The sequence below is a fragment of the Cariama cristata genome, unplaced genomic scaffold (assembly GCF_000690535.1).
Source record: "Cariama cristata isolate BGI_N322 unplaced genomic scaffold, ASM69053v1 scaffold15371, whole genome shotgun sequence".
NCBI lineage: Eukaryota > Metazoa > Chordata > Aves > Cariamiformes > Cariamidae > Cariama > Cariama cristata.
The window spans coordinates 17877-27277 of record NW_009601122.1 but is presented as its reverse complement, the minus strand read 5'-3'; positions in this window follow the sequence as shown (position 1 = coordinate 27277).

Here is a 9401-nt window from a genome sequence, read left to right as displayed (position 1 = left end):
GAGTGTTGAAAGAAGTCAAACAGATTTGCGTTGAAAAGTCTCAACTGAAGTGTTTTCATCAATGGACTGCAGAAAGAAGAAAATAGGCCTCAAAGAAGAAGAGGAAGATTTGTGAAAAGCAGGCAGTATATAAAGATTTTACACTCATACCTGCTTAATGTTTTTTGAGATGCGATCATTAATTTTTTTTTTTTTTAAGAAAACATTTTTTTCTCTCTGAGTTTTAAACAGGAGTGGGACACATTGGGTTGACTCAGGCTGGCTGCCTCTGAGAGCTCCCAGGGTCCGTATCCTTCCTTCAGCACAGACATGGACCTTAGCCTTTTAACTCTAACAACTTAGTTGCTTGCGACTAAGTACAAGTGATTTTTCTTTTCAGGTTGACATGGATGCTTTTAAGAGCGACATTTTAAAAATGTGAAGGAAACAAAATGCTGTGTCTCTTCCCTTTGTAGATGCATGCAGTCAACAATTGCCTTTGTGTGATAGGTGCCCCACTTCCCCATGCAAACTGAGGGGAAATATAATTCAGTAGGAGCCACCCTCATTATGAAACTGTCTTTGATGTCAAGCCAGAGGGCAAGCAACACATTTATTAGAAATTGTGGCATTTAAACAAAAAATCGCTGCTAACCACAGTTTTTCAGCAAATGACTGTGAGGCTGAGAAGGAAGGCTCAACTATCTGGTGGCTACTTGAAATGATAAAGCCAGAATCTGATCTTACTTAGCTTGATTTTACCAGTGTAATTCAGTTAATCCTTGATTTATGTTCACACAAAACAGAATCAGACTGTTAGATTTTAAAGTATCTATGGAGTAGAAATTTAATAAAACCTACCTCTTGCACCTAAATGTTTGGACGATATAAGTAAGGAAAAATATGGGAAAATCATCCCATATATACACACACGTGTGTGTGTGTGTGTGTGTGTGTGTGTATGAGCACGTGTGCGTGTTCCCATGGGAGTTAAACAATGACAACATGAAAAGTGACCTTACTTTAAGATGAACGCTTTAGCAAGACACAGCAAATTAAAGACATACTATTTAATAAATAATAATCTGAGGAAAGGAATAAGAGTTCTACACATTTACACTCCCTGTTTAATGGTATAATGCCATTCTTATTTATCATCCTTTTGCTGACATCCAATATGCTCTAAGAACAATTTCCAGTTTTCAATATTACAAGTACCTGGTGTGTATGAAGATAATGGTACAAATTGGTATTTACAAATTGCAGCTTTCTATAAATACACTAGAAGGAATGCAGAGCAGTCAGTCCGACAAATAGATGACCAGGGGCACAGGGGCACTTTTAGAAGTGGGTGTACCTAACGTTTTATACAAGACCTTGGCTTTGTGTGAGTTCATGACCTATTAAAAACCTTGTATGACTTCTTACTAGTAGGTATTACCTCATTCTTGGACACAAGCTGTTGATCAGCATAAATGCTACTATTTCTACATGTTTTACCATCCTGTCCTTTAGTACCCAAGAGTAACAAACCTAAAGCCTGTTTGAAGAATGGAAACACTTAAATTAAACGTCAGGTTTTCATCTGTATATGGCTCTGATTTCTGATTCATTATAGAATTTTGATAAAAGGCAGCTCTTAAGCAGAAAGAGTATTACAGAGGCAAAAAATAATGCTCATTTTGTCATACAGGCAATGAATTTGCAAACAGACTCTGCACAGTCTACCTGGAGAATTGAAAAGTTTAATGACTTAGATTGTGGGTCAAGGTGGCAGATGTGAAAAGAAATCACCATTTTGCTGCCTTATATTGCAACATATGTTCCATGACCTATAATTATTCTGATATACAGTCCATTTCTTAAAGACTGAGCTCTTAGAATCGTGTTCATATGGGAACAAACTCCTCTTTGCTTCTTTTTACCAACTACTGAAGAGTATGAATAAAAGAGAACTCTGTAAGTATAATAATAACCATGCAATTCAGAAAACACTGTAGCTGTGGTGCAACTGATTCTGCATGGCTGCTTTGCAGTAACAATCAATGGACAAGAGTAGGCAACTAAAATTAGCAGTAATTCCAAAGTGGATGTTGATGCTAAATAAAAATATCACAGGAAGGCAAATGTATTTCATTCTAAATGTAATAGGAAAGGGACATGAGAACTATATAGTAAAAAAGGTGTAAGAAAAACAGAGATACCATTTATATTATAGTATTTGTATAATTTGCTGTGGGGGAAAAACAAACATGCAGGATAAAAAATTCCACCCTAATTCTCAGGAACAGATTAACTCTTACCTCTCTGAAGTCACCAGCCCATGTAATATCGGTTTTCAGTTTCTTAGGTACCCTTTGCAATTTACTTCTGTCCAAATTTCAGTCTTCCAGTTCTAGCTCAGAGATGGTGGACTCCTTGTGTGAGAGAAGGAAATTGCAGCAATGTAGTGACTGCTCAGCCAGCCTTGGTTGTTGCTTCGTGTTGCAATTCCTTCACCAAAGTTGCATAGAACATGCCTTCAGCTTGCTTGGAATAAATTCCTTAACTACTAGTGTTCCTAATAAAAATTACTATGGACTGCTGACAAAAGCTACCTTTTTCCTATGATGAGATAAAGCACCCTCCAATGCCATCTAGTGATGCTGATAGAATCTTATCCAAAAACCTAGATCTTGTGCATTCCAAGTAAACTTTATGTGTATGTATACGTATGCTTTCATAGCGAACCCAGAACAATTTTTCTTCAACTAATTTCAGCAGTTTTTACTAATTTACTCAGTTAATTTACTATACTATTAGCATATTGCCTAATTTTTTTTTCCTTCTGAATTGTTTGGCGATGTAAGAGGCCACTGAATCTGCTCCAGCTGTCACCTGGCAAGGGAAGTTATTTGGTGCCATATTCCATGTTGATTGCCCTTAATTCAAACTCTGCCACAGGACCATGTGAAGCTGGCTGTTCAGTACCTTCCAAGGGGCATGCCGCTCACTTTAAGGCAGAGCTTCAAATACAGAATCCTAAAAAAAAAAAAAAAACAAACCCTAATGATTAAAAACCTACACATAATTTATTGTAGCAAACCATACATGAGTGGCATCAAATTTCTGCTGCCATGTCCTCTCGGAGCTGTTGAGGCTGATAAGATTTCATACAGCCACAGAAAATCTGGGGAACGGAACACAGAGGGGATGAAGGAGGGAATGGTGAATTTGCTGTGTTTAATGTATTGGACACCATCTGTATTTTATTCAAATAGGGTTATATATTTTGTGAAAATAAAAACCAGCCTCATGAGTCAGTGTGTGCAAGGCAGTCACTTGAATATCTATAATGGGAAACATGTTTTAGGTTGGAAGTTGCAAAGGGAAATCAAATGTTTGAAGTGTCAAAGTTGGAAAAATATAAAATACGCCTGACACCGTAGCTATTGAAGCCAAAATGAATAAATCATCATCTCAGGAAAGAAAACCCCACCAAGCTTTTGGCTATAACCTTCATTTTCCTACACTCAAATAAAATTACATACAACCTGATAATTTAACCAGACTTGTCAATAAGAACTGATGGCTTCAGCAGACACTATCACTTCATGCTTCAGTGTAGACTTCAGAAGCATCCAGTATATTATCCAAGAAATAAATTTAGTGTCAAACTTTTCTCTTTAAGTTGATAGATAGAAGAACCTTACACAGCGGAGTTGATGTAAAATATGTCATATTGCAGAACACTAGAGTAAAATGAAATTAATGCCAGTTCAGTAGTTTATTCCCCACATACAGCTTTTCCTGAGCAGTTATATAAGAAGTATTTCAGGATCTCTCTAAGTAGGGTAAGCATGAATTCCAAGACAGAATTTGAGAGAGACTTTGAGGTTACAATAGTAGTAGCCTGAGTTTACACTCCAAATTCTGTTACAGTCTCAGTATTGATTCTGGTCAAGTTTTAAGCCATTTTCTCTTCATGTTAGGCTCAGTGTCAGAAATGTGATTTGCAAATATAACAGCACCTATCTGTGCCTGTCTGGGGAAAGTTATTGGGATGTAGTTGCAATCAAAGGAAATTTGATTGCAAAGTTGCATCAAAGCAAATTTGATGCTTTGCATGCATCAAATGAAGGAGCCTGATGGAGAGATCAAAATACTGTCTTTTTAGCTGCAGCTTGACATGCAACAATTTGGGTAAACTGAGGACTTTTACTGTTTAAGATGTATACCTACCTTTTTATTTATTCATCAGAATGGCATAGTTCCTGGAAATTGCAAATCAAAATGACGACTCATTTTTAATTGCTGAAAATAACCTATCTGGCCTTTTACTTGCTAAAAATACATTAGCTGGTCTAAAGCCTCTGCTGTGTGTAGCCTGAGCTAAACACACCAGTGAGGGAAGAGTGATCGGGACTGGATTTGGCATCCCAAATCTCTCTTTCACTCTGGCCCTAGAGTTGCAAAAGGCTTTCCTTACCTGTTCAGGCTCTGTACAGGTCTCAGAGGATCATAGTCCCGCTGGGGAGCTGTCGGAGTTCTCCACCTACTCCTCTCTAATTTCCTTCTCTTTCCCAGCTGTGCCCCACAGCGAGCAGTGCAGCTTCTAGGCCATGGTTTTACACTGTGAGAATGCCCCAGCTTCACCACATCAACTACATTTAGAGGTAAGCTGGACTTCTCCTGAATGGTGCTAGGTAAGCAATCCGGGCAGATGACACAAACTCCAGTACTTTCCCCACACTAAGCAGCAATTAGATTTCGGGAAGTCCTGTTGCTTTCAAAAGATCACATGAAGTTAGGCATCCAAAGCTGCGGTGACACTGAGAGTCTGTCAGCCAGACAACTTTCATCTGCTCCAAAATGACCCTGATGGGTCTGACCAAAAAGCCAGTCACCCCGGCTGCGATGTCTGGCAGTGGCCAACAACTGACCCCGAGGGAAGGAGTAAGTACAGACCTGACCTTTCTTCTGACATTCTCCTCCTCTCTGTCAAGCAGCTGTTCAGGATTTCCACGAGGTTAAATTATTAAACCAAATTCAGTCATTACCTACAAAAGTGTCATATCACTTGTCTTGGCAGCTGTGGCAGGACCAGTATCTCCTACTTCAAAAATCAACTCCTCAGCTTTGGCTTGGTGCATATACAGCAGCAGGAAATCATTACTATGTGACTGAGTGCTTTTCTATTGACATGATATCTTAATTAAATCTACAAATGGAACACGTCTTTGGTGTGTTCAGTAATTTTTTTCCTCTGTGAATTACTTTCAATATTTGTTTGTTCGTGAGCCAGAAATGCAGTCCAGGGAAGCTGGAAACAATGCTCAGCTTAGAATCTTGATATTAGCATATACAATCCACATAAGGCCATTAAAAACATATATTTAGCAAAACCTCAGCCTCGACAAAGAAGGTAGGGCTTTTCACCATCCCTGAAGATTTATTTAAACCTCTAGCAGTGGACGATATTGCTACGTGTAGATTGGAATTTTTATTACTTCTTGAACAATTCATTAGGAAATTTTCTTAAAGCACCTCTGCTGATGGAACTAAAAAAAAAGTGAAATACTGCAATCTTTTTGACCTGTATTACTATTACATAGATCTGGACTAAGCAAAAAGTTTCTGATTTTTCTCGACATAGTTTGTAAAAACAACTGAGGCAGATTCAGTGCTATCTGATCCTGTAGCGCAGGATGTCTAGTCTCAGTTGCTGAGTCTTGGTCCACAATTACCTTGTTGAATGAATGGATTAACGGTTGAAGTAATTCAGGAATTATGGTGAGGCAACCAAACACTGAATTTGGGCTATTAACTTCAGATGACTGTGTGTAAATGAAATACCTAATGTGTATTTTTTTTACAGCATTGTTGTTAAATTCACTATTTGGAATGCAAGTTTTAAAGTATGTCCAAAATATCTCTTTTGAGGTCACCTGTTAATCAAATGTACTTACTAGAAGACAATTATATGCATGAAATTGTTTTCTAATCTCCAATTGCACTTAATGTGATAAACAGGAAAAGCCCAGCGATCAAAGGTATTAATTACTCTGCTTCATACACGGAATACCTTTGCTATAAGTGAACATAAGAGATCCGATCCTCTTTTCAATCTGCATGAAGATTTTACTAACAATTCTTTATCTCCAAATGTCTAAGTTTCAAAGATATAGTTATCCAGCTTTCTGGTAACTGTAGAAGACTACAAAATACAAATGGCTAAGGAATTGGACAAGCTGAGATTCCCTTACTCTTGAGAACAACTCTTGAGAACAACTCACATCCTATCTCCAAACCAGAAAAATGTTTGTGAAAAACTGCAGCAAGTGCAGAGTTGAGAGGAGGAGAGAGTAAAGCCTGCCTATTTTCCTTACGATCTGTTACGATCACTCATGGGACTCAACTCTAAAAGCTTACTGCTCTCACATGAGGTGCATTTGAGGCAAAGGAGGCTTAAAATATTTACATTATAGCTACTTCAACTTGCTTTTCTTAGTCCTTTTATTTTCTTGGTCTTTATCAAATTAACACATTTATATATAGCAGTTGTATGTGAACGGATGGCTTAAGTCGGTTTTGTCGTGAAAAGGTCAATTTCCCACTGCCAACCCATCCTTTCTGAACTGGACTGCAAACTGAGGGCTCCTCATGCAGCCTTTGCTCTCAGGCGCGTCCTAGCCCAATACAAACAAAGCCATTGACTTCAGTGTGCCTGCTTGTATGAATAAGGGCTGTAAGATACAGCCTGTACATTCCAAATTGCCTCTTTTTTGTGCCATTCACACCAGGGATTAATATCTGTGGGAGGCTTTTGTGAAGCTTTCACCCTCTTGCCCTTCCACAGTCCAGCAGTAGCTATGACTTCAAGGATGCAGCTAGATTTTTTTACCCATATTGCCCTTTGTACAACAGCCCTTTAGTTGAGATTACAGAAACTAAAAATTTTCTTCTAGTCTGCAATATAAAGTCCTAAATTGCCTTTCTTGGAATACTGTTGGAAGGGCTGAGAGCCAGTGCTTTTCAGTTCCCACTGCCGGTTGATAATTCTCTGCCCTCTGTCAAAATTTCAAAATCAGAGAATGGCAGTGGCTCTGGAATACAAGCTGTCCATTAGCTCACCTAAGAAATGATGCATTGAATATTCATTGTCCCCTATTGCAAAATGTCATTTTTCCATGAGTACTGCTTGAAGCAGTACAGAGAATACATTTGCATAAACCATTTGTCAGAAACAGAAGACTCTTTGTGAAGAACTATTAAGAAACCACATAATCTACTTTTCTGTTCTTATGCAAGTTCCAGGGAGAACACAGAGTTCCTTTGTAAACAGAATCTAAATACAAGTGCTGGGTATGTTTTTTCTGCAATCAAGATTCCATAAATAATAAAATTGGAGTTCAAACCCAGAAGTACCTGAAATTGTTAAATGTAATGTTAATGATTTCCTGGCAGTATTTGAGATTCGGAAAGTTTAACACTATTAATATCCACACTATTTTGACCGAGCTGAACTCCCCCTCCCAGTTCTGCTAAACAAAGCTGTAATTAATCTGCAATACAAATTTTCGTATCTCCAGTTCCTGTGGAAAAGCATTTTTCTACACATATGGGGAAGCTGATTCTGTAAATTCAGTTGTGGGTTTTACTGGCCTTCATAATTCATTGCTGTCTCAATGATTTTCTGCTTTTATTGCCTGTCTGAGCCCTTTTGTCTAGATAGGTGGCCTTGAAGGTTGCTTTTCTTTATGATACCACCTTTCCTCCTTAACGTTTCATTGCCCTCCTCCAGTAGCTGATCTCCTGCGCACTTAAAGAGGCCCTCCACCACCTCCGTGATCACACAGATTGGGGTAAGTAAGCCAGATAAGTCAAGGCAAACAAAGCCCAAGTGTGGCACACTGAACAGCCAAAGAGATTACTGCTCATGCGATTAACATCTTTTCATGCCCCTTCTCCCACCGCAAGATGGTCTTGTTTCCTTTTCACTGGACAACACAGTTCAAGTATTTACTTGTTGTGTTTCCCCGCAGTGATTTACTCAGACGTTGCTCTCATTCCCCAGGAGCCCTCCCGTGCCCGGCTGTGCTGCAGCAGGGAGGTGTAGGGGCAGGGCTGCTCGGCGGGGAAGAATGGCCAAAAAAGCTCTGCACGTGTTCTGCTAGGCAGCCTTGGCAGAGAGCACGTTAAGGTAATCGCTTTCAGTTTTACCAATGGATAACTCCTTGTCTGAAAAGAAATATGAAACCTTTGCAGATAACTTACGCCCTCAGCGCACAGTGACAGTCATCTAGATTAGCAGAATGCAGCCTGCAATTATTATCAACAAAAGTCATACGGACTAATTGTATATCACCTTTAATTCTGGCGTATCAGCCCCCTGCCAGCGTTCATTTACATTGGCCAGTCATGCTAGGTGCCGAGTGCCTCCTGATACCAGGCAAAGTCAAGGTGCCCCCGTGTTTCCTGGGGCAGTGCTGGGCCTGGCTGGAAGCCCCACAACGCTCTTTTCTGCGTGCTTGGTTTTCCAGCTGATTACGTTCCAGAATTCAAATAGAAAATTAAAGAAATCAATAAAGTTAAAGAAAAGAAAGGGAAAAGTGTAGGAACCACCAAATGCAGGAGGCCTAGTTTAAATTACCCACATTTAAATGATTGTACAATAATATTTTATAATTGCACAGTTCTGGGTTCAGCAAAGCATCTACACACAACAGCCCTGTGAGACTACAGTTGCACTGCAGGTTAAGCCCAAGCTTAAGCAGACAGAAATACTCCTCACTACTCACCCCTTGCAGAGTATCCCAGCCTTGGGGCTCAAATCGTTGATCCAACAACTTCTTAGTTAATTACACCAAATCGCATGCATTCAACAAGAGGAACTGAGCTCTCTTTTTCTCGGGAGCTATAGGTAGTGGTACTGATTGAATTCTGCAAATGTCCTCTCTGGATTTTAAATTAGTTTATTTGGCTCACAGCTGTTTGGTGTTCACTTTCCATAATGTTTGTGTGATCAGACTTCACCAGCTCAAATATTTGCAGAAAGCGGATTACTGGAAAACTTGAGGAAACACATTTCAATGTAAACATGAAATGACTCCTTCTGGACGTTTTTGTTCACACACTCAGTACAGCAACAGAACCGAATCAATCCAAGGCCTTTTGGCAGATCTCTAAGCAGCACAACCCAAAGGTGCTTATCAGTGACTCCAGCCAAGAACTAAAAGCTTATCTGATTAAGTGGACTGAGTTGTGGTCAACCGGCATATATTGAGAAAAGAGGCAAATTTCATCAAAGTCTTATGGGCTTGCTGTAGCACTGACTGAGGCTGAAGGTAATTTTTCCTGCGGGGTTTTGTGCTCTGGGATGTGGCGTGGGTCCCACGCCTGCCCCCGGCTCCGCTCCCCCCTTCCTGCGCTCCCTTGCCCTG